Source organism: Equus caballus, chromosome 23, assembly GCF_041296265.1.
Source record: "Equus caballus isolate H_3958 breed thoroughbred chromosome 23, TB-T2T, whole genome shotgun sequence".
Lineage (NCBI taxonomy): Eukaryota > Metazoa > Chordata > Mammalia > Perissodactyla > Equidae > Equus > Equus caballus.
In genome coordinates this window covers 21,554,090-21,577,629 of record NC_091706.1, presented here as the reverse complement: position 1 = coordinate 21,577,629, position 23,540 = coordinate 21,554,090, and the positions used below count along the sequence as shown (strand labels likewise).

At 39.1% G+C, this 23,540-nt stretch overlaps 1 protein-coding gene across 23 annotated transcripts in view; it reads right to left on the bottom strand.

The window, feature by feature from the left end:
• FRMD3 (FERM domain containing 3) overlaps positions 1–23,540 on the bottom strand; it is a 285,416-nt gene that overhangs the window by 6,148 nt on the left and 255,728 nt on the right. The gene's annotated exons all lie outside the window — the stretch shown is intronic.

The window sequence follows — 23,540 nt, the reverse complement described above, 5'->3', positions numbered from 1 at the left end:
ATAGAATCTACCATCCAATGATAATCACTTTATTATTTTTATGTATTGTTTTCTAGTCTTCATCTTAGGCACAATTTTGTGGTTTCTATTTTTATATAATTGTAGTTATATTGTATGCACAGACTTACATTTTCCTCCTTTCATTTGACATTTTAATTTAGACATTTTCTGTTGACATGAACTCCCATTGGTATTCCTTATAATGGTTGCCGAATTCTCTATTTAGTTAATACAATAAATTAGTTTCCTATTAGCAAACATTTAGATTGCTTTGCAGCTGTAAAAAAAAAATGCCATGAGACATTTTTACATATAAAGCCTTTTTTTCCCCTCTTATTTCAGTTCATTTGCCATACATAGATGTCTGAAAGGAAAATTGCTTGGTCAAAGGGTATGAGCACTATTTCTTAGAGTTTATTCAGGGAGAGGTGTTTCTCAGCCCTCATTTTTACAGATGGGAAACCTAGTTACCTACTGTCAGGCCTAAGGTTAGCTCTCCTAATTTTGAGTCTTGGGTTCTTAGTGGTAAATAAAGGCAAAATCAAAGAAGTGTTCCCAAGGATGGCTCTATAATATAATACCTAATTGGTAGCCAAGTGTATCAGGTAAGTGGAAACCACCTTTTAATGATACATTTCAGGATTGCTGTTTCTGCAAGATGAGCAGAAAGTGATGTTACCAAGGTGGCGACATAGTTTGTTCCTTTCTTCACTCCCCCTCACAAGAAGAACAATTAATAACTGTTCATGGACAAGACACCACTGAGAGAACATGGGAGTGAGGCTGAAGAACCCCACCCCTCCCGGCCCAATACCACAGAGACCAAGGTAGACTGCATTAGAAGAGTAAGAGGAGCAGCTACACACTGATCACATTGCCCCGTCCCAAGGCTGGTGCAGCACCATGCTGAGAAGTCCCCCTATGTTTATAGGAGCCTATAGTTCCTACAGTAGGAAAAGAAAACCCAGGGGTGACATCTAGACTCTCTACCCCTGAACACTGTGGGTTGCTTTGTGGGATCCTTTACTCGGTTTTGCCCCACAGGGATCACAGGGGAATCTGTGAGGCTCAACCACTGGGAATCTGATTGTGACAGAGAAGGGGGAGGGGCTTCCAAAAACCAGCTCTCAGATCTTGGCAGACCAAGTTCTTACCTGCAAAGCCCAAGTAGTAATCCCAACCAGCAGCTATGCTCATGTGTAGAACCAAAGTGGTGGTGTATTCTGGCCAGGGAGCTTGGCAGGGTGCAGGTCTGCCTGATTTGGGTCCTCAGATGAGGGGTTTTGCCAGCCCTGGAGCCTGGTCTGCCCATGCCCAGGCAGAAATACTGAGTCACAGCCCCATCTCCTGCAAAGAGTGGCCTCCAGCCCCATCTGATAGAAAGAGCTGGCGAGAACACCTGGAAGCTGCATTACCCAGCAAAACTTGAGCCAAGAGGTGGGCAGACACAGCTGACTACCCATAGAGCAAAGAAACTGGAGCATGGGTCAGCTTGCGTGAAGACCACAAAGAGCCTTGGTGGCCTTGGAGCTGCTTCTCCCACTGCACCCAGGCAGGGAAACTAATTCATAGCCTCACTCATTGCTAAATACAGAATTCACCCCACTGACCAGGGAATCTTACCAGAGCACATGGGAAGCTGTATAACCCATCTAACAGCACTGCATACAGTGGCACTTGAACAGAGAGCACAGCCTGTGGCTTTCCCTGTCTGCAGAGCAAAACTGGTGGCCTCCCCAGAACAGGATATCCAGTGCACATTCTTGCCTGATTTGGGTCCCAAAACAATATGACATGCAGGCCCTGGGTCCCATCCTGCTCCCTCATCAGGGAAGGGAAGCTAATTCATAGCCCCACCTACTGCTGAGTAGAGTACCCAGCCCATACCATCTAGTAAGCCTGACCAGACAATCTGCAGAGCCTATCCTACAACCTTGCTTGGGCAGGGAACCAAACCAGCAGCTGTATCCCGCTGTTCTCAGCCAGGGGCACACCCCTCCACCCACGACCTTGGAGCTCAAACAGTTTCCTGGCTCAAAAATAGACCCTAGTAGCAGGGTCTGCCTAAGGATATTACTGGCAGATACATCCAGAAACCCAAAGTGACCTGACTGGTGAAGAACTGTCTCTGCCAAAGTGAACCTGCAAAGTCTGGAGGAGGAGACCACCTCCTCAAATGCTCAGACACCAAGATAAAGAGTTGAGGATCATGAAAGATCAGGTAAATGATGACACGCTGCAGGAAACTAATAAAGCATTAATAACTGACCCTAAAGCAATAGAGATCTATGAACTGTCAAAGAATTCAAAATAATCCTCTTAAAGAAGTTTAGCAAACAACAAGAACACATAGACAACTAAACAAAAGTAAAAGAACAATGAATAGGGCCAGTCCTGGTGACCTAGTGGTTAAGTTTGGTGCACTCCTCTTTGGTGGCTCAGGTTTGGTTCCCAGGTGCAGACCTACTCCACTCATCTATCAGTGGCCATGCTGTGATGGCAACACACATACAAAATAGAGGAAGACTGGCAATAGATGTTAGCTCAGGGCGAATTGTCCTCAGTAAAACAAAACAAAACAAAAAACAATGAGTGAACAAAATGAGAAGTTCAACAAAAAAATGGAAACCATAAAAAAAAACTAAACAAACAGAAATCCTAGAGCTGAAAAAGAAAATAACTGAATAATTCAATAGAGAGCTTCAAAATCAGACTCAACTGTGCAGAAGAAAGAATCAACAATCTGGAAGACAGGATATTTGAAATTACCCAGTAAGAGGAGCAAAAATAAAAAAGAATGAAGAAGAGTGAAGCCAGCCTATGGGACTTATGGGACAAGGAAAAGAAACAATATTTGCATTATGGGAATTCCAAGAAGAAAAGAGAAAGAGAAAGGGACAGAAAGTATATTTAAAGCAACTACGGCTGAAAACTTCCCAAACCTGGAGAGAGAAATAGACATCCAGATCCAAGGGGCCCAAGGGACCCCAAATAGGTCAACACTGAGACACATTATAATTAAAGTGTCAAATGTCAGAGACAAAGAATTTTAAAAGCAGCAAGAGAAAAGAGAGAAGTTACATAAAAGGGAAATCCCATGAGACTATAGGTGGATTTCTCAACAGAAACTTCTCAGGTCAGAAGAGAATGGGATGATATATTCAAAATATCTAAGAAAAAAACCTGTAAACCAAGAATTTTATGTCTAGTGAAGCTGTCTTTCAGAAATGAAGGAAGTTTTAAAGACTTTTCTGAACAAAGAAAAGCTGAGGGAATTCATCACTAGACCTGCCCTAAAAGAAATGCTAAAGTTTCTTTGAGTTGAAATAAAAGGATGTGAATTAACATCATAAAAACATAAGAAGGCAGGGACTGGCCCGGTGGAATAGTGGTTAAGTTCGCGAGCTCCACTGCAGTGGCCCGGGGTTTGTGGGTTCGGATCCCAGGTGTGGACCCTCACATTGCTCATCAAGCCATGCTGTGGCGGCATATCATATATAAAATAGTGGAGAATTGGCATAGATGTTAACTCAGGGACAATCTTCCTCGCCAAGTAAATAAATAAATAAATAAATAAGAAGGCAATGTATTTTCGAGATCTTGTCAAGATGGCAGCATAGGCAGACTCTGAACTCAACTCTTCCCACAAACACAACCAGATTACAAATTTCCTTGGAAAAATTACCGCAGAGAGAGAACTGAAAACTGGATAAAAAGAACCCCCACAACAAGGGACAGTCCTGACTGAGGCAGAAAAGGCAGAAATTCCTTCTGAAGAGAAAAAAGTCACCTTCGTGAGCCACAGAGATTCACAGCCAGCCCGGCAGGAGCCACCCTAAGGTATGTAGCTTTCCTTGGAGAACTGGGGACATGAGTGGGGCCCATTACTGATGTAAGCATCTTGCAGACTCAGCACAACTGAGACGAGTGTCCTACTATTTGGCTTCACTGGCTATTAACTGCAACATTGGAATACCCCAAGAAAAGCTATTGAATGAAAGCCCAAAATACCTGGCTCTTAAAGGGCCCATGCACAAATTCTCCCACCTCAGGGAGCAACCTAAAATCATCATAAAGAAAGCTGCATAGTCCTTTGGTGAAGAGACTCACCTGGTGGGCTCTGGGTGCATCTCAGTGAGAGGTGAGACCTTTCCAGAGACTGAGACATTGGTGGTGGTCATTGTTGTGACCTAGTACAGGCATGCTGACACAGGTGCTGGCAGATGCCAGTGAAGTTCTTTCCCTGGCCTGTTAGCCCTGGGGCCTGCCACACCCACTAGAGCCCAGATTTAATCCAGTTCAGGCAGGGAAGGCAGCCTGCCCTAGGGACTGGCCCCACCCAACAGCAAGCCCTCAGGCTACTTGTTGGCCTGCATAGACTGGGTGCCTTGATCCTCTACAGGCAGGCAAGTGTGTCTGCCTCTGTGGGGCAGGGCGTGTGTGAGGAACAGGTGAACTGTGAGGGACATTGGTGGAGAGGTGGGGGCCTCTGCAGTGGGATTACTGGGTTCATTCCAGGGGGTTGGGATGTGTGCACAGGTCAGGACTATGTTGACAGTGAGTGTGGATCTGTGGGAGGTGGGGCTTATCAGTGGCAGAAGACCTGTGCTTCACAAACAGCAACAAAGAAGATCAGCCCTACCTTCCAAAGCCTGACACAATTGGGTGCTCCTATGCCTGGGGCTAGCCCAACACAGCTGCAATCCTAAGAGAGCTGACAACAGACTTGCAGGCCTGAGGCCTACAGCAACTGTAAGCCCCTGAGACTAGCAACCAGCTACACTGGGTGCCTACCCAATTAACAGGAAAACTGCAACAGGAGTGTACCATTAGACCTTGTAGCCAACAGTGCTGGGGCTTGCTAAACCCGATTTACAAACAGCTGGACAGGGAGGGAAAGCCTAGACTCCCTGAGTACCTGCAGTAAGAGCAACCCTGCTACAGCAGGACACAAGTAGCCCACACAAGGATCACTCCAGGAACATTTGGACTGGTGAGGAGAGGGAAGCACACTGCCAGGCCTCAAAAGGCATCTCTTACATAAGGCCACTTCTCCAAGATCAGGAGACATAGCTGACTTACCTAATACATAGATATAAGCACAGAGAAAGAGGCATAATGAGGGGGCAAAGGAATATGTTCAAAGCAAGGGAACAGGACAAAGCCCCAGAAAAAGAAGTAAATGAAGCAGAAAAAAGCAATCTACCTGATAAACAGTTCAAATAAAAACTCATAAAGATGGTCACTGATATTGGTAGAAGACTGGATGAACACAGTGAGACTGTCAACAAAGAATTGGTAAATATAAAAAAGAACCAATCAGAAATGAAGAATACAATACTGGAAATGAAAAATTCACTAGAGGGATTCAATAGCAGAGTAGAGGATACAGAAGAATGGCTCAGTGAGCTAGACAAAAGACTAGAGTTAATCACCCAAGCAGAACAGACAAAAGAAAAAAGAATGAAAAAGAATAAGAACAGTCTGAGGGAACTTTGAGACAATATCAAGCACACTAACATTTGTATTATAGGTTCCTCAGAAGGAGAAGAGAAAGACAAAAGGGCAGAGAATCTATTTGAAGAAATAATAGCTGACAGTTTTCCGAACCTAAGGAAGAAAACAGACATCCAAATCAGGACGCACAGAGAGCACCAAACAAGATAAACCCAGTGGCCCACACCAAGACACATTATAATTAAAATGTCCAAAATTAAAGATAGAGAATCTTAAAAGCAGCACGAGAAAGGTAAGGAGTGACATACAAAGGAAAGCCCATAAGGCTATTGGTGGACTTCTCAGCTGAAACCCTACAAGTTAGAAGAGAGTGGCATGACTTATTTAAAGTGCTGAAAGGAAAAAATCTACAGCCAAGAATACTCTATCCAGCAAGGTTATTATTCAGATTGAAAGGAGAAATAAAGAGTTTCCCAGAGAAGCAAAATTTAAAGGAGCTTATCACCAAGAAACCAGTTCTACAAGAAATGCTGAAGGGCCTTATTTAAGTGGAAAAGAGAAGACCACAAATATGGATAAGAAACCTTTCAAAAAAAGAAAAAGCAAACAGGCAATAAAATCACTGGTAAAGGCAAAAATACAGTAAAGGTAGAAGATCAACCACCTATGAAGATGATATGAAGGCTAAAAGACAAAAGTGATAAAATTACCTATTTCAATGATAAGAGGGTAATGGATAGACACAGACAAAATAAGAGATTAGATATGATTTCAAAAACATAAAATGTAGGAGGAGGGGAGTAAAAGAGTAGAGCTTTTAGAAAGAGGTCAAGATAAAGAGACTATCAACTCAATACAGATTGCTATATACATAGAATATTATACGGGAACTTCACAGTAATCACAAATCAGAAACCTATAATAAATAAAGAAGTAAGTAAGAGGGAAGAAATCAAACATATTACTAAAGAAAGCCATCAAACCACAAGGGAAGAGAGCAAGAGAAGAAGAAAGGAACAGAGCAGAACAACTAAAACACCCATAAAAAAAAAGTAGCAAGGTGGCAATAAACACATATTTATCAATAGCTACTTTAAATGTCAATGGACTAAATGCTCCAATCAAAAGGCATAGGGTGGCTGATTGGATAAAAAAACAAGACCCATATATATGCTGCATACAAGAGACACACTTCAGACCTAAAGACACTCACAAACTGAAAGTGAAAGGATGGAAAAAGATACTCCACGCAAACGGCAAAGAAAAGAAAGTGGGGGTAGCAATACTTATATCAGACAAAATAGACTTTAAAACAGTAACTGTAATAAGAGACAAAGAAGGGCAGTACATAATGAAAAAGTGAACAATCCAACAAGAGGCTATAACACTTGTAAATATTTATGCGCTCAGCATAGGAGCACCTAAATATATAAAGCAATTATTAACAGACATAAAAGGAGAAATAGACAGTAATACAATAATAGTAGGGGACTTTAACACTCTACTTACACCAATGGATAGATCATCCAAACAGAAGATCACTAAGGAAACACTGGTGTTAAACAACACATTGGACCAGATGGACTTAGTAGATATATATAGAACATTCCATCAAAAAACTGCAGAACACACATTCTTTTCAAATGCACATGGAACATTCTCAAGGATTGATCACATGTTAGGCCACAAAATAAGTGTCAATAAATTTGAGAAGATTGAAATAATACCAATCATCTTTTCTGACCACAAAGGTATGAAACTAGAAATCAACTACAGGAAGAAAACCAGAAAAGCCACAAAAATGTGGAGATTAAACAAAATGCTACTGAAGAGTGAATGGGTCCATTCAAAGGAGAAATTAAAAAATACCTGGAGACAAATGAAAATGAAAATACAACATGCCACAATCTATGGGATACAGCAAAAGCAGTTCTAAGAGGGAAGTTTATAGAAATCTGGACCTCCCTCAGCAAACAAGAAAAATTACAAATAAAAAATCTAATGGTATACCTAAAGGAACTGGAAAAAGATGAACAAACAAAGCCCCAAATCAGCAGAAGGAAGGAAAAAATAAAAATCAGAGCAGAAATAAATGAAATAGAGACTAAAAAAAATTAGAAAAAATTGATGAAACCAAGAGCTCGTTCTTTGAAAAGATAAACAAAATTGACCAATCTCTAGATAGACTCACCAAGAAAAAAGAGAGAAGGCTCAAATAAATAAAATCAGAAATGAAAGAGGAGAAATTACAATGGACACCTCGGAAATACAAAAGATTACAAGAAAATACTATGAAAAGCTATATGTCTACAAATTGGATAATCTAGAAGAAATGGATAAATTCTTAGAATCATACAACCTTCCAAAACTGAATCAAGAAGTAGAGAATTTGAATAGACCAATCACCAGTAAAGAGATTGAAACAGTAATCAAAAACCTCCCCAAAAATTAAAGTCCAGGACCAGATGGCTTCCCTGGTGAATTCCACCAAACATTCAAAGAAGACCTAATACCTATCCTTCTCAAATTCTTCCAAAAAATTGAAGAGGAGAGAAAGCTTCCTAACTCATTCTATGAAGCCAACATTATCCTGATACCAAAACCAGAAAAGAACAGAAAAACAAAATTACAGGCCAATATCACTGATGAACATCAATGAAAAAATCCTCAACAAAATACTAGTGCATTGAATACAACAATACATTAAAAAGATTATACATCATGATCAAGTGGGATTTATTCCAGCAATGCAGGGATGGATCAACATGTGCAAATTAATCAACATGATCCACCACATTAACAAAATGAAGAATAAAAATCACATGATCATCTGAATAGATGCAGAGAAAGCATTTGACAAGAAATAACATCCATTTATGATAAAAACTCTAAATAAAATGGGTATAGAAGGAAAGTACCTCAACATAATAAAGACCATATATGATAAACGCACAGCTAATTTCATTCTCAATGGAGAAAAACTGAAAGCTATCCCTCTAAGAACAGGAATCAGGCAAGGATACCCATTTTCACTACTCTTATTTAACATAGTATTGGAAGTCCTAGCTAGAGCAAGGAAACAAGAAAAAGAAATAAAAGAGATCCAAACTGGAAAAGAAGAAGTGAAACTGTCACTATTTGCAGTTGACTGATTTTATATATAGAAAACTAAAGAATCCACTAAAAATCTTTTAGAAATAATAAATGAATACAGTCAAGCCTCAGGATGCAAAATCAGCATACAAAAATTAGCTGTGTTTCTATATAATAACAACAAAATAACAGAAATAGAAATTAAGAATAGAACCCCATTTACAATTGTAACAAAAAGAATAAAATAGCTTGGAATAAACTTAACTAAAGAGGTGAAAGATCTGTACACTGAAAACTATAAAACATTGTTGAAAGAAACTGAGGAGAAGCAAAGAAATGGAAAGATGTTCTGTGCTCTTCGGTTAGAAGAATTAACAGAGTTAAAATGTCCATACTTCCTAAAGCAATATATAGATTCAACGCAATCCCTATCAAAGTTCCAACAACATTTTTCACAGAAATAGAACAAAGAATCCTAAATTTTTTTTTTTTTTTAAAGATTGGCACCTGGGCTAACAACTGTTGCCAATCTTCTTTTTTTTCCTCTGCTTTATTCCCTCACCGCCCCCCCCCCCGCCCCCCGGTACATAGTTGTATATCTTAGTTGCAGGTCCTTCTAGTTGTGGGATGTGGGACGCCACCTCAACGTGGCCTGATGAGTGGTGCCATGTCCGTGCCCAGGATCCGAACCCTGGGCCGCCACAGCAGAGCACGCAAACTTAACAACTCGGCCACGGAGCCGGCCCCAAGAATCCTAAAATTTATATGGAACAACAAAAAGACCTAGAATAGCCACAGGAATCCTGAGGAAAAAAAACAAAGGTGGAGGTATCACACTCCCTGATTTCAAAATATACTACAAAGCTATAGTGACAAAAACAGTATAGTACTGGCACAAAAACAGACATACAGATCAATGGAACAGAATTGAGAGCCCAGAAATAAATCCACTCATCTATGGACAGCTAATTTTCAACAAAGGAGCCAACAGCATACAATGGAGAAAGGAATCTCTTCAATAAATGGTGTTGGGAAAACTGGACAGCCACATGCAAAAGAATAAAAGTAGACTATTATCTTATACCATGTACAAAAATCAATTCAAAGTGAAACTTCTAGAATAAAACATAGGCAGTATGCTCTTTGACATTGGTCTTAGCAGCATTTTTTTCAAATACCATGTCTGACCCGGCAAGGGAAACAATAGAAAAAATAAACAAATGGGACTAAATCAAACTAAAAATCTTCTGCATAGCAAAGGAAACCATCAAATAAATGAAAAGATAACCTAACAACTTGGAGAATATTTTTGTAAACCATACATCAGATAAGGGGTTAATATCCAAAATATACGAAGAACTCATACATCTCAACAACAAAAAAACCAACAACACAATTAAAAAATGGGTAAAAGATCTGAACAGAAATTTCTCCAAAGAAAATATATGGATGGCCAACAGACATATGAAAAGATGTTCAACGTCTTTAACTATCAGGGAATTGCAAATCAAAACTACAGTGAGATATCACCCCACTCTGGTCAGAATGGCTACAACTAACAAGACAGGAAACAACAAGTTTTAGAGAGGATGTGGAGAAAGGGAACCCTCGTACGCTGCTGGTGGGAGTGCAAACTGGTGCAGCCACTATGGCAAGCAGTATGCAGTTTCATCAGAAAATTAAGAATAGATCTACCTTATGATCAAGCTATTTCACTGCTGGATATTTATCCAAAGAACTTGAAAACACAAATGCATAAAGATACATGCACCCCTTTCTTCATTGCAGCATCATTCACAATAGCCAAGACTTGGAAGCAACCTAGGTGCCCATCAAGGGACGAATGGATAAAGAAGATGTGCTATATATACAAAATGGAATACTGCTCATCATAAGAAATGATGAAATCTGGCCATTTGTGACAACATGGATAGAACTTGAGGGTATTATGCTAAGTGAAATAAGTCAGAGGGAGAAAGTCAAATACCGTATGATCTTACTCATAAGTAGAAGATAAAATCAATGACAAACAAACAAATAGCAACAGAGATTGGATTGGTGGTTACCAAGGGGAAGGGGGGAGGGAGGGGGGCAAAAGGGGTAATTAGGCACACGTGTGTGGTGATGAATTGTGATTAGTCTTTGAGTGGTGAACATGATGTAATCTACACAGAATTTGAAATATATTGTGATGTACACCTGAAAGTTATACAATCTTATAATCCAATGTTACTGCAATTATTAAAAAAAAGAAGGCAAGGTAAAACATAATGGTAAAAATACAGTCAAAGTTAGATTTTGTAACAAGGTAATGATGGTGCGTAAAGAGACTGACTTTAGCTTTAAAGACACACATAGACTGAGAGTGAAGGGAAGGAAAAAGGCATTTCAAGCAAATGGTGACCAAAAAAGCAGAGGTAGCTATACTTGTATCAGACAAAATAGACTTTAAACTAAAAATGGTAAAAAAAGATAAAGAATTATATAATGATAAAGGAGTCAATATATCAGAAGATATAACAATTGTAAATATTTATGCACCCAACATTGGAGCACCTAAATACATAAAGCAAAACAGAGCTAAAAGGAGAAATCAAAAGCAATATGATAATAGTTGGGGGATTTAATATCCCATTCTCAACAATGGACAGATCATCCTGACAGAGAATCAATATGGAAATAGTGGATTTGAACCACGATATAGATGAAATGGACCTAACAGTCATATATAGAATATTCTATCTGACAACAGCAGAGTATACATTCTTCTCAAGTTCACATGGAACATTTTCTAGAATAGGCTATACGTTAGGCCACAAAACAAGTCTTAGCAAATTCAAGAAGACTGAAATCATACCAAATATCTTCTCTGACCACAATGGTATGAAACTAGAAATCAATAACAAGAGGGAAACTGGAAAATTCATGAATATGTGGAAATTAAACAACACTCTCCTGAACAATCAATGGCTCAAAGGAGAAATTAAAGGAGAAATAAAAAAGTATCTCGACCTCCCATTATCCTTTTGTATCTTGACCATCCATTATCCTTTTCCTAGTTGAGTCAGATATTTCTTGTAGAATTTCTCCATTTAAAAGAAATCTTACTTATCCCTCCCCTTTCACCTGAATAATTTCTAGATTTTTATCTTTGAGCTCATTAGTTCTCTTTTCCTTATGGTCTGCATGATGTAGTCTATACAGAAGTCAAAATATAACAATGTACACCTGAAATTTATGTTATAAACCAATGTTACCTCAATAAAAAAATTTATCTTGAGACAAACAAAAATGGAACACAACATGCTAAAACATATGTTATGCAGCAAAAGCAGTTCTAAGAGGGAAGTTCATTGCAATAAACACCTACATTAAGAAGCAAGGAAGATCCCAAATAAACAACCTAAACTGTACACCTTAAGGAACTAGAAAAGAAGAACAAACTGAACCCAAAGTTAGCAGAAGGAAGGAAATAATGATGATTAGAAAATAAATGAATGAAATGGAGAACAAGAAAATAGAATAGATTAACCAAACTAACAGTTGGTTCTTCGAAAAGATAAACAAAATTGACAAACTTTTAGCTAGAGTAACCAAGGGAAAAAAAGAGAGGATCCAAATCTATAAAATTATAAAAGAAAAAGTAGATATTACAACTGATACCACAGAAATACAAAGAATCATAAGAAGCTACTATGAACAAACTATATGCCAACAAACTAGACAACTTAGAAAAAAATGGAAAAAATCTTAGAAACATACAAACTACCAAGAAATAGAAAGTCTGAACAGACCAATTACTAGTAAGGAGATTGAATCAAAAATCTCCCAAGGAAACAAAGCTCAGGAACAGATGGTTTCATGGGTGAATTTTACCAAATGTTTAAAGAAGAATTAACAGCAATTCTTCTCAAGCTCTTTCAAAAAATCAAAAGGAAGGAACACTCTCAAATTCATTTTATAAGGTCAGCATTACCCTGATATTGAAGCCAGAAAAGGAAACTACAGACTAATATCTCTGATGAATATAAATGCAAAAATTCCCAATAAAATACTAGCAAACTAAATTCAGCAGCACATTAAAAGGATCACTCACCATGATCAAGTGAGATTTATACTTTGGATGCAAGGATGATTCAACATACACAGATCAATCAATGTGATCTATCACATTAATAGAATGGAAGAAAAAATGATATGACCATCTCAATAGATGCAGAAAAAGCATTTAACAAAATTCAATATCTGTTCATGATAAAAACTCTTAACAAATAGGTACAGAAGAAACCTACCTCAACATAGTAAAAGGCCATATATGACAAGCTTACAGCTAGCATCATACTCAGTGGTGAAAGATTGAAAGCTTTTCCTCTAAGATCAGAAACAAGACAAGGGTACCCACTCTCAACACTCCTATTCAACATAGTACTGGAAGTTCTTGCCAGAGCAATCAGGCAAGAAAAAGAAATAAAGGGTATCATAATTGGAAGGAAGAAGTAAAATTGTCTCTATTTGCAGATAACATGATTTTATATATAGAAAATCCTAAAGAACCAACCAAAAAACTGCTAGAATTAATTAAGAATTCAGTGAAGTTTCAGGATACAAAATTAACACACAAAAGTCAGTAGCATTTCTATACACTAACAATGAGTTATCTGAAAAAGAAATAAAGAAAATGCTCCTATTTATAATAGCATCCAAAACAATAAAATATTTAGGAATAAACTTAACCAATGAGGTGAAAGATCTGTACTCTGAAAACTATAAGCCATTGACGAAAGAAGTCAAAAATAAATGGAAAGGTATCTCATGTTCATGGATCAGAAGAATTAATATTGTTCAAAAGTCAATACTACCAAAAGCCATCTACAGATTCAATGCAATCCCTATCAATATCCCAATGACAGTTTTTTTGCAGAAGTAGAAAAAACAATCTTAAAATTTGTATGGAACCATAAAAGACCCTGAATAGCCAAAGCAATCCTGAGAAAGAAGAACAAAGCAGGAGGCTTCACACTTCTGATTTCAAGCTATTATAAACCTATAGTAATCAAAATGATACTGGCATAAAAGCAGACAAAAAGATAAATGGAACAGAATTGAGAGCCCTGAAATAAACCCAAGCATATATAGTCAACTAATATTTGACAAAGGAACCAAGAGTACTCAAAGGGGACAAGACAGTTTTTTCAATAAACAGTGCTAGGAAAACTGGATACTCACAAGTAGAAGAATGAAACTAGACCCCAATCTTACACCACTCACAGAAATTCACTTGAAATGGATTAAAGACTCAAATATAGGACCCAAAACCATGAAACTCCTAGAAGAAAACATAGGGAAAAGGATCTTTGACATGGATCTTGGCAATGATTTTCTAAATATGAAACCTAAAGTGCAAGCAACAAAATAAAAAATAAACAAGTGGGTCTACATCAACCTAAAAAGCTTCTGAACAGCAAAAGAACCAATCAACAAAGTAAAATGACAATCTATGAAATGGGAAAAACTGTTTGCAGTCCGTATATCTGATAAGGGGTTAATAACTAAAATATATAAGGAAACTCATACAACTCACCAAAAAAAGCAAATAACTCAATTAAAAAATGGGCAAAGACCTGAGTAGACATTTTTCCAAAGAAGATATAAATGGCCAACAGGTACATGAAATGATGCTCATTATCACTAGTCATTAGGGAAATGCAAATCAAAACCATAATGAGATATCACCTCACACCTGTTGGAATGGCCATCATCAAAAAGGAAAGCGATGACAAGTGCTGGTGAAGATACAGAGAAAAGGGAACCTTCATACACTCTTGGTGAGATTGTAAACGGATACAGCCACTATGGAAAACAGTATGGAGGATCCTCAAAAAACTAAAAATAGAACTACCATATGATCCAGAAATTCTACTTCTGGGAATATATCCCAAGGAAATGAAAACAGTAACTGGAAAAGATATCTGCACCCCCATGTTCATAGCAGCATTATTCACAATAGCCAAGACATGGAAACAACCTAAGTGTTCACTGATGGATGAATGGATAAAGAAGGTGTGGTGTATATACATATATACACATACGATGGAATATTATTCAGCCATAAACAATGAGGGTATCTTGCCATTTGCAACACTGTGAATGGACCTTGAAGGCATTATGCTAGGTGAAATGAGTCAGGCAGATAAAGACAAATATTGTATGATCTCATTTATATGTGGAATCTAACTAAAGGAAACCAAACTCTTAGAAAAAACTATCAGATTTGTGGTTATCAGAGGTGGGGGAGGTGAGAGGGAATTGGAGGAAGGGGGTTAAAAGGTACAAACTTCCAGTTATGAGATAAATAAGTACCAGGAATATTAAGTACAACATGATGACAACAGTAAACACTGCTATATGATATATATGAAAGGTATTAAAGGAGTAGATCCTGAGAGTTCTCATCACAAGGAAAACAATTTATTTTCTTTCTTTGCTTTTTCTTTTTATTGCATCTCTATGAGATAATAGATACTAACTAAACTTATGGTGGTAATCATTTTACAATATATGTAAGTCAAACTATTGTGCTGTACGCTTGAAATGTACACAGTGATATATGTCAATTGTAATTTAATAAAACTGGAAAAACAGATGTGCAGGCATGAATTACTGGTTTTAGCTTTAAAAAATCAACAGATGTTTCCTGACAGCTTTGGTATGCTAGCACTGAGCAGCCTAGATGAAAGATACCATAAAACATGCAAGCCGTATACAAAGAGCAACCGGCATAGGAAAAGATGCTTAACATCATTGGTATCAGGGAAATGCAAATCAAAACTACAATGAGATAGCACTTTACATGTGCTAGGATGGTGATGATTTTTTTAAAACCAGGAAATAACAACTCTTGGTAAGTATACGGAGAAATTGGAATCCTTGTACATTGCTGATGGGAATTTAAAATGGTTCAGCTGCTGTGGAAACCAATTTGGCAGTTCCTTAAAAAGCTAAACATAGAATTACCATATGAGCCAGCAATTCTGCTCCCAGGTGTGTACTCCAAAGAATTGAAAACAGGTACACAAACAAATACTTGTACACAAATGTTCATAGCAGCACTGCTCTAATAGTCAAAAGGTGGAAACAACCCAAATGTCCATCAATGGATGAATAGAGATGGCATATGTGGTATATCTATACAATGGAATATTATTCAGCCATAAAATGCAACGAAGTATGGATATGTGCTACAACATGGATGAATCTCAAAAACACGCAAAGCGGAAGAAGACAGACACAAAAGACCACATAACATATGATCCCATTTATATGAAACATCCAGAATAGGTAAATCCCTGGAGACAGGTAGCACACTGATAGTTGCCAGAGGCTGAGGGAAGAGAGGAATGGGGAGTGACTGCTTAATGTGTGCAGGATTTCCTTTTGGGATGGTGACAATGTTCTGGAACTAAACAGAGGTGTTAGTTGCAAAACAGTGTGAATGCACGAATGCTACTGAATTGTTTACGTTAAAATGCTTGATTTTCTGTTATGTGAACTTCACTTTGGTAAAAATTTTTCTTTTTGAAAGAGTGAATTAATTTTTTTTTTTTAAAGATTGGCACCTGAGCTAACATCTGTTGCCAATCTTCTTTTCTTTTTTCTCCCCAAATCCCCCCAGTACAAAGTTGTGTCTTCTACTTGTGAGTGCTTCTGGTTGTGGCATGTGGGACACCGCCTCAACATGGCCTGATAAGCGGTGCCATGTCCACGCCCAGGATCCAAACTGGCGAAACCCTGGGCCACCAAAGTGGAGGGTGAAAACTTAACCACTCTGCCATGGGGGTTGGCCCCTAAAAATTTTTAAAAATGCAAACCATAACTTTCTTATTACCATATAATACTCCATGAAACTTGAAGGGAGAAAATATTCACAGTGTAGGGAAAGATGACAAGAGTTACGACTTTTGGTAATGCTACATCTTTACATATCTGGTATTCTGCATCTCCAGAAGGAGTCATTGTACTCTCCTCTTCTGGAAAGCAGTGGAAGTAAAGTATTGTATATGAGTGGTGCTATTGCTCTAGAAAGACCACTCCCATCCCCTTTGGCTATTTTCTTTGCTCCTTTGGTCCATGATCTTCCATGCTCTTTATTCTTACCTAACAGCATTTTCTCATGTGTATGGGCTTTCCTCCTTAAGTCTCCTTTTCCTAATACACAACCACTCTCCCTCTGTCTTCTGCTTCCGTATCTTTCTCCTATAACAAGAGGGTAAGGGAAATCTCATTTCCAGACTGTAGTATTTTGTCGATGACAACTCTGTTCCTCCAGTTGCTCAGACCCAAAACCTTGACTTTCCTCTATTCACACCCACATTAGACCCATCAGCAATTTCTATGTCTCTACTTTCAAAACATATCCAGAAGTGGACTACTTCTTACCACCCGCTCTGCTACCACTCTGGTCCAAGCTGTCATCCTTTCTCACCAAGATTATTGCAACAGCACCTCATCTGGCTGCCCTGCTTCAGCTCTTGCCCATGTAAAGGCTGCGATCAACACAGAGCTGGAGTGGTCCTCTTCAAACCTAAGGCAGATAATGCCGCCCACCTGCTCAGCACTCTAATGCTTTTCATCTTACTCAGTACAAGGCGAGCCCTTGCAGGGCTGTCTAGGACCCTCCTCAGTGTGCCCTCCACTTCTCTCCTGACCTCGCTGAGCTTTTCTCCTCTGACACTCTCACTTGTTCCCTCCACTGCAGCCACACAGACGCCTGGCCGTCCCTCAAACAGGCCAGTCGTGCTCCCACCGGGGGCCTCTGCCCTGGCTGTCCCCTCTGCCTGGAGCACTCTCCCTTCAGATAGGTTCACACTCTCTCCCTCTGTGCAGGTCTTTAATCAAATGTCACCTTCTCAGTGAGGCCTTTCCTAGCGACACCACGTAGAATTTCAGTCCCTAACCCCAGAACTCCCTATTCCCCTTCCGTCATTTATTTTTCTTACATTATTAGGCTATAATATTAGAATATTAGGCTACACTTAAGCAAAATCATTTTATCAACACGTAGATTAGTTTTCTAACAAGTTTTATAACAAGCTATTATAGAGTACGAGGAGAATTATAGTTATCCATATTTTCTTAATTTTCTTTATATGACAGATGCTTAAAAGTTTGCTACACACCTTTTATGGTGAATTCAACAAGAACATCCAAAGACAGCAGAAATACTAAATTAGGTAAGATTATCTACACTGCTTCATTAAATTTATTTTACTTCATCCATATATAAGAAGCCTCCTGAATATATTCACAAAGCTTAATGACTGAAAACTTTTTTTAGAAGTGAAATGACAGTGATTGAGGAAAAGGAAATAGCTTTCAAATTTATATAACTATGCAGCCCATTTAAATTAGAATATAGCTATAAAGTTTCTGACACATAGGAAACATTCAATAAATGCTAGGTATTATAATTATATTTTAGTGTACTAGTATAACTATGTTTCTATACCATTATTGTTATTATTGAATTCAAAGAAGTACTTTATGAAGTGAAATAGTGAGAGTCAAAAGATGCTGATGGAAAAGACTGGCCATTGATGATGGACAGGCAGTGTGCCTGTCATGTACAGTCAAGCAGGTTGTGCACTGCCCATTTCCAGTCAACACCATTCACATGATCCCAATATAATGGCATTCCCTAAAGATACGCCGTGCACCACAATACAACCTACTCAGCAGGCTCCTGACAGATGCTGTTACTGAAAAAGTTGCTCTTCATCTTATTGCTGAAAGCAAAATATGGAGACCTTTGTTAGTACACAGCAAAATTAGTGGCAGGTAAAAATAGAATAAGCATTGCTCTTGTTTACATTTAGCAGTCAGCCCCTGTATTAACTCTGAGCATATCTGTGACAAACCCAAATACTACAGCCAAGATTACCAGCAGCTTGTGTGTGCCTAGAACAGCTAAAGAGACCGGCTCATGGTCCTCATCTATTTTGCTGTGTGTGATGATCTTTATGAATGAAGCAATGCGATATTGGGTGTCACCAGAACAAACATCTTAAAATGACAATAATTCTAACCCCTAACTATATCAAAAGTATGTAGAAAAGAAAAATGAAAAAGCACTTTAGGGACAATATAGCGCTATCCAGACATCACTGATCGCCTGTCATGTGCACACATCTGCACTAACTTCAATGACCGTGGAGTTTGGATTACTCGGGGTAACTTCAGACCCACTTGGCAATGCCTTTCCCATTTGGAATCTGCCGTTGTCATTGCTGTCATTTGGCTGAAACCAAACTGGTTCCCTTTGCAGGAGGCACTCCTTCTACTTGGCTCCTCGTTCCCCGTGCCATGGCCACATGATGCTCTCCCTATGATCATCAGGCTTTCCTCCTTGCTTCAGGCTTTGGCAAACAGCACCACTGGGAACCACCATTCTGGTTCCCTCTGAAGCACCCCAAGTCACCCCAGGCTGATACCCAACTATGGAATGCCCCCTAAACGTGCAGAGCAGGGGGACGATGAAAGTGGTACCACCACCCTGCAGGGAGGAGGGTGTTTTAGAAAATCATAGGGGCTTTTTTGGAGGTCGCAGTGATTGGAGGGGCTAGTGTCATTTAGTGGGTGGGGTGAGGGATGGCAGCCATCCTAAAATGTGTAGGATGGTTCCACAAAACAAAGACTTATTTTGCATCTACAAACTTTCAGATGTCCTGTGAAATATTATCCATGTAGATGGAAAACCATTAGAATGATCTGAATCTAGAGCCTACCTGTTTTACATTTAAACTCAAAGCATTTGAGTATGATTTTAACATATTTTGAATTTTTCAAGAATGCAACCACTCGGTAAATTGAAGGAAGATCTTTGCCAAGAATTGTGTACCTGTTCAGATTATCACATCACTGCCGTACAGAATCCATAAGGGGTCCATGTTGCCTACATAGTAGCACACGTTCCTGCATTTGTTGGCTGGTGCCCTCGATGCCTGTGTTCCCCCACTTCATTTTCAGGGGGGCCAGCATCCCACTCCTTCATTCTGCCTCCCCATGAGTCATGCTTGAGAAAACCTTTGGAAAGACTCACTATTTTATTATGAATTTCTCTCTTATAATTTCTCTTGACATTACAGTTAGAACATTACTTTGACTTTGAAAGTTATGTGTAAGAAAACTGTTATTTTCTGAGTTTCGTCTCAGGACAGTAGAGAGAACATTATAAGATCTTTGTTATTAAAGGGGGACACTGGACCCGGAAGGGCTGACAACCACTGCCCAAGCACACACCAACTGTCAGGTTTCTACAGAGGTTACACATTTGTTGCTTATTAACCAGAACCATCCTCCTTGAGGTGGCTAAACTCTGGTTGGTCTACTTATGTTGATCAGCTTAGCCATGCTGGCTTTGGAAGTATGCTTTACTCTTGAGTTGAGAGTAGGGAAGAGAAGAGTAAAGGACGAGTGAGAGAGGGGATGGAGTCAGGTCATCATTCCACTTCTGGGAAGTACGATGGAGTGGAAAGAGCAGTGGTCTGGAATTCCGGGGACCTGGATTCAGTTCCCAGCTGAGGCAGAACTCTCTGTGTGTGCTTAGACGTGTCACCTCAATTCTAGGAGTCTTGGACTTTTTACAAATGGTCCGGACCCCTTCCAGTTCCAGTGTTCTGTGGCTACATCTTAGTCTATGTCTATCAATACACTGTCCCACTTAAAACTATACATATATTTTCTCTGAAAGCACTGTTCACCTGCCTGTAATAAGCAGAGCTATGTCTCCTTTATCTACTGAGAAATGTGTGGGAGAAGGGAAAAGGCAAGGGCACTATGATTTTTAATTAATTTTTACAGGGCAGGACACTTTAAGTACATGATCACGTGATATTCATTAGAGGGGATGAGGAAACTAAGGCTCAGAGAGGTTAACCAACTTTCACAAGGTCATGAAGCCAGGAAGCAACAGAGCAGGGGTTTATACCCAGCCTGTCTGACTGCAAAGCTTGTTCCAAACCACCATGTTGCCTGAAGAGAAGGGGATCTGAGAGGCCCAGAGACACCCTCGCTTCTTAACTAAGGAAGAGTCTTAGTTAAGAGTCTTCTGTTATTGGCCCAATTTCACTTGCTGAAATCACAGTGTCTTTATATGTAGGGTGATCATTTGTCCCCACTTGCCCAGGACAGTCCCGCTGTACGCATGTTATCCTAGAAGCATTATTAAAGTGCCCCTTTCACTCTCCAAAGGTTTGCCTAATAAATTTCATGGTCACCTAATTATATGTCAGCTCTCCTGTGATTGTATCATAGCCAGGCTAGAAGCAAAAAAAAAAAAAAAAATCACTTGCTGTTTTGGGGATTAATGGTTCAGGACAGAAATAAAATGAACTTTAAAATTTACTATATTCTGCATGTGCTATCAGTCCCTAAAATGTTTTCTATCCACATTAAGCAGCACGTAAACTTTCAAAATTTAGTAAGACAGTAACCTCCCACGTGACTCTCTTATCTTCCTTTTGTTAGGGATAAAGTTTAATCCTTTAAGTGAAGCTCATGTCCCGTGAGTTTAAGGAAAAGATCCTAAGAATGACATTTACTTTTCCAGATGAAGGGCTTCACTCTCAGGCATGGCTACTGCAAAATACCTCTTATTAGAAATGTACTGATGCCTCTAAATACCCTTGGGAGGCTGCCTGTTCATTCTATTTAAAACCCATGAAGAATCATCCCAGTGACTCAGGAAAGCAGAGATGAATGGAAACTTAAGTCACACCCACACAGAGCAAATGCTAATGTTCTGCCCACCCATGCACCCCAATCTCTCTTCTTGTGGTCATCATCTACCAACCTGCTAGTCATGCTCTAAGAGTAGGTGAACATTTCGACACTCTTAGTCTTACCATTGTTTTGGGCGACTTTAATATCTAGAATTCAAGAGGATGATTCAGTCAGTCCTTGTCCTTAAATTGCAGTTGTCAGTTACCCTTTCCAGTCAACTGAAATGGCTCTCACCAGCGTCTCCAATGATCACCATATTGCTAAAGATAATGTGTGTTCTTTTCTGTCCTCCTACTGACCACTCTACCTCTGAGATTTCACTTTCTCTTGGTTTTCATCTAATGATTCTAAGCTACCTCTGTCTTCTCTAGTCTCCTCTCCTCTATTTGTGGTGGCCTCAACTCTCTGCTCTTGTCACTCTGCACCCTCTCCTTTGGAGTCTCAACCATCACATGGCTCTAATTTACTACTGCAGCATTGCTCAACACCGCTCGGCAAGTCACTTGTGTCGCTAAAGGTGTTGCCAGTTGTTCCTTGAAAGAGTGGTCAGATTAGTTTGGAAAACTGCACACTATCACCCTTTTGAACATTAGTATCAAGGTTAAGAGTATAGTCTCTCATCAAAAAGTTATGGCTAGCATCAAAAAGACAAGAGACAACAATTGGTGGCAAGGATGTGGAGCAAAGGGAAACCTTGTATACTGTTGTGCACCTACTATTGGTGGTAAATTGGCGCAGCTACTATGGAAAACAGTATAGAGATTCCTTAAAACTGCAAAATGGAACTACCATGCAACCGAGAAATCCTACTTCTGGATATATATCCAGAGGAAATGAAATCAGGATATCAAAGAAATATTGTTATTCTCATGTTCATTACAGCATTATTTACAATAGCCAAGTTATGAAACAATCTAAATGTCCATCAATGGATGAATGGAAAAGAAGATGTGGTGTGTATGTATGTACACACACACACAGTGGAAGGAATATTATTCAGCCATGGAAAAGAAGGAGAGCCTGTCATTTGTGACAACATGGATGGGCCTTGAGGGCATTATGCTAAGTGAAATAAGCCAGATACAGAAAGATAAATGCTGCGTTGTATCACTTATATGTGGAATCTAAAAAAAAAAGCAGTCAAACTCATAGAAGGAGAAAGTAGAAAAGTGGTTGCCAGAGGCTGGGGATAGGGACATAGGGAGAGGTTGGTAAAAGAATACAAACTTTCTGCTATAAGATGAATAAGGTTTGAGTATTTAATGCATAATATGGTGACTACAGTTGATAATACTGTATTGTATAATAGAAATTTGCTAAGAGAGTAGAACTTAAGTTTTCACTTTCCCTCCCAAAAGGATAAATATGTGGGATGATGGATGTGTTAATTAAGTAGCTGGGGGGAATTCTTTCACAATGTATATCAAATCACCATGATGTATACTAAATATTTTACGATTTTGTCAATTATACCTCAATAAAGCTGAAATTTAAAAAAAACCCAAAAAGTACAAGTTCTGAAGATATCTTTCTGTGTTTGAATCCAGACCTTGTACTAAGTGTCTGTGGCCTTGGACAAGTTACTTAATCACTCTGTTTCAGTTTCCTCATCTAGAAATTGGGAAGAAATCCAGGAGACAGCACATGGGGCTATTGTGTGGAGAAGCATGTGAAGCCTGGCACACGGTAAGCTCTCAGTAACGTTACTATTAGCGTATAAAAATGTCTGCAGGTCCTGAAGAGAAGAAACCAGAAGAAATGTTGCTTTATTTAACTCAATATTTTCCAAATTTATTTGACCAGAGGGTGGTGTCTGGTTGGAAATGGGCATGTGAGCCAATCCTAAAAATAAATATTGAAGGGAAGAGTCCAGAGGTGGGGAAGTGCTTCGGAGAAAAGTTTCCTGCTTCTAAGAAGAGCATCCTGGAAAGATACGCTCTTTCTCTTGACGTGGCTGTATCTGAAGGAGACACCAGGAATTCCGGCAGCCATCCTCTGATGCTGACTGCAACTGGTCTGAAGGGAATTTGGGCCAACTCAGAAGAGCAGTGCAGAGAGATGAAGTGAACCTGGGTTCTCAATCCTGGAACGCTCCCTGACTCTGGACTTCCTGTTGTCTTGGATAATAAATCACCTTATTATTTCAACCACTGTTAGGATTTTCTGTGACTTGGCGCTAGTGGCATCCTAACTGATGCAGCTGTTATACCATC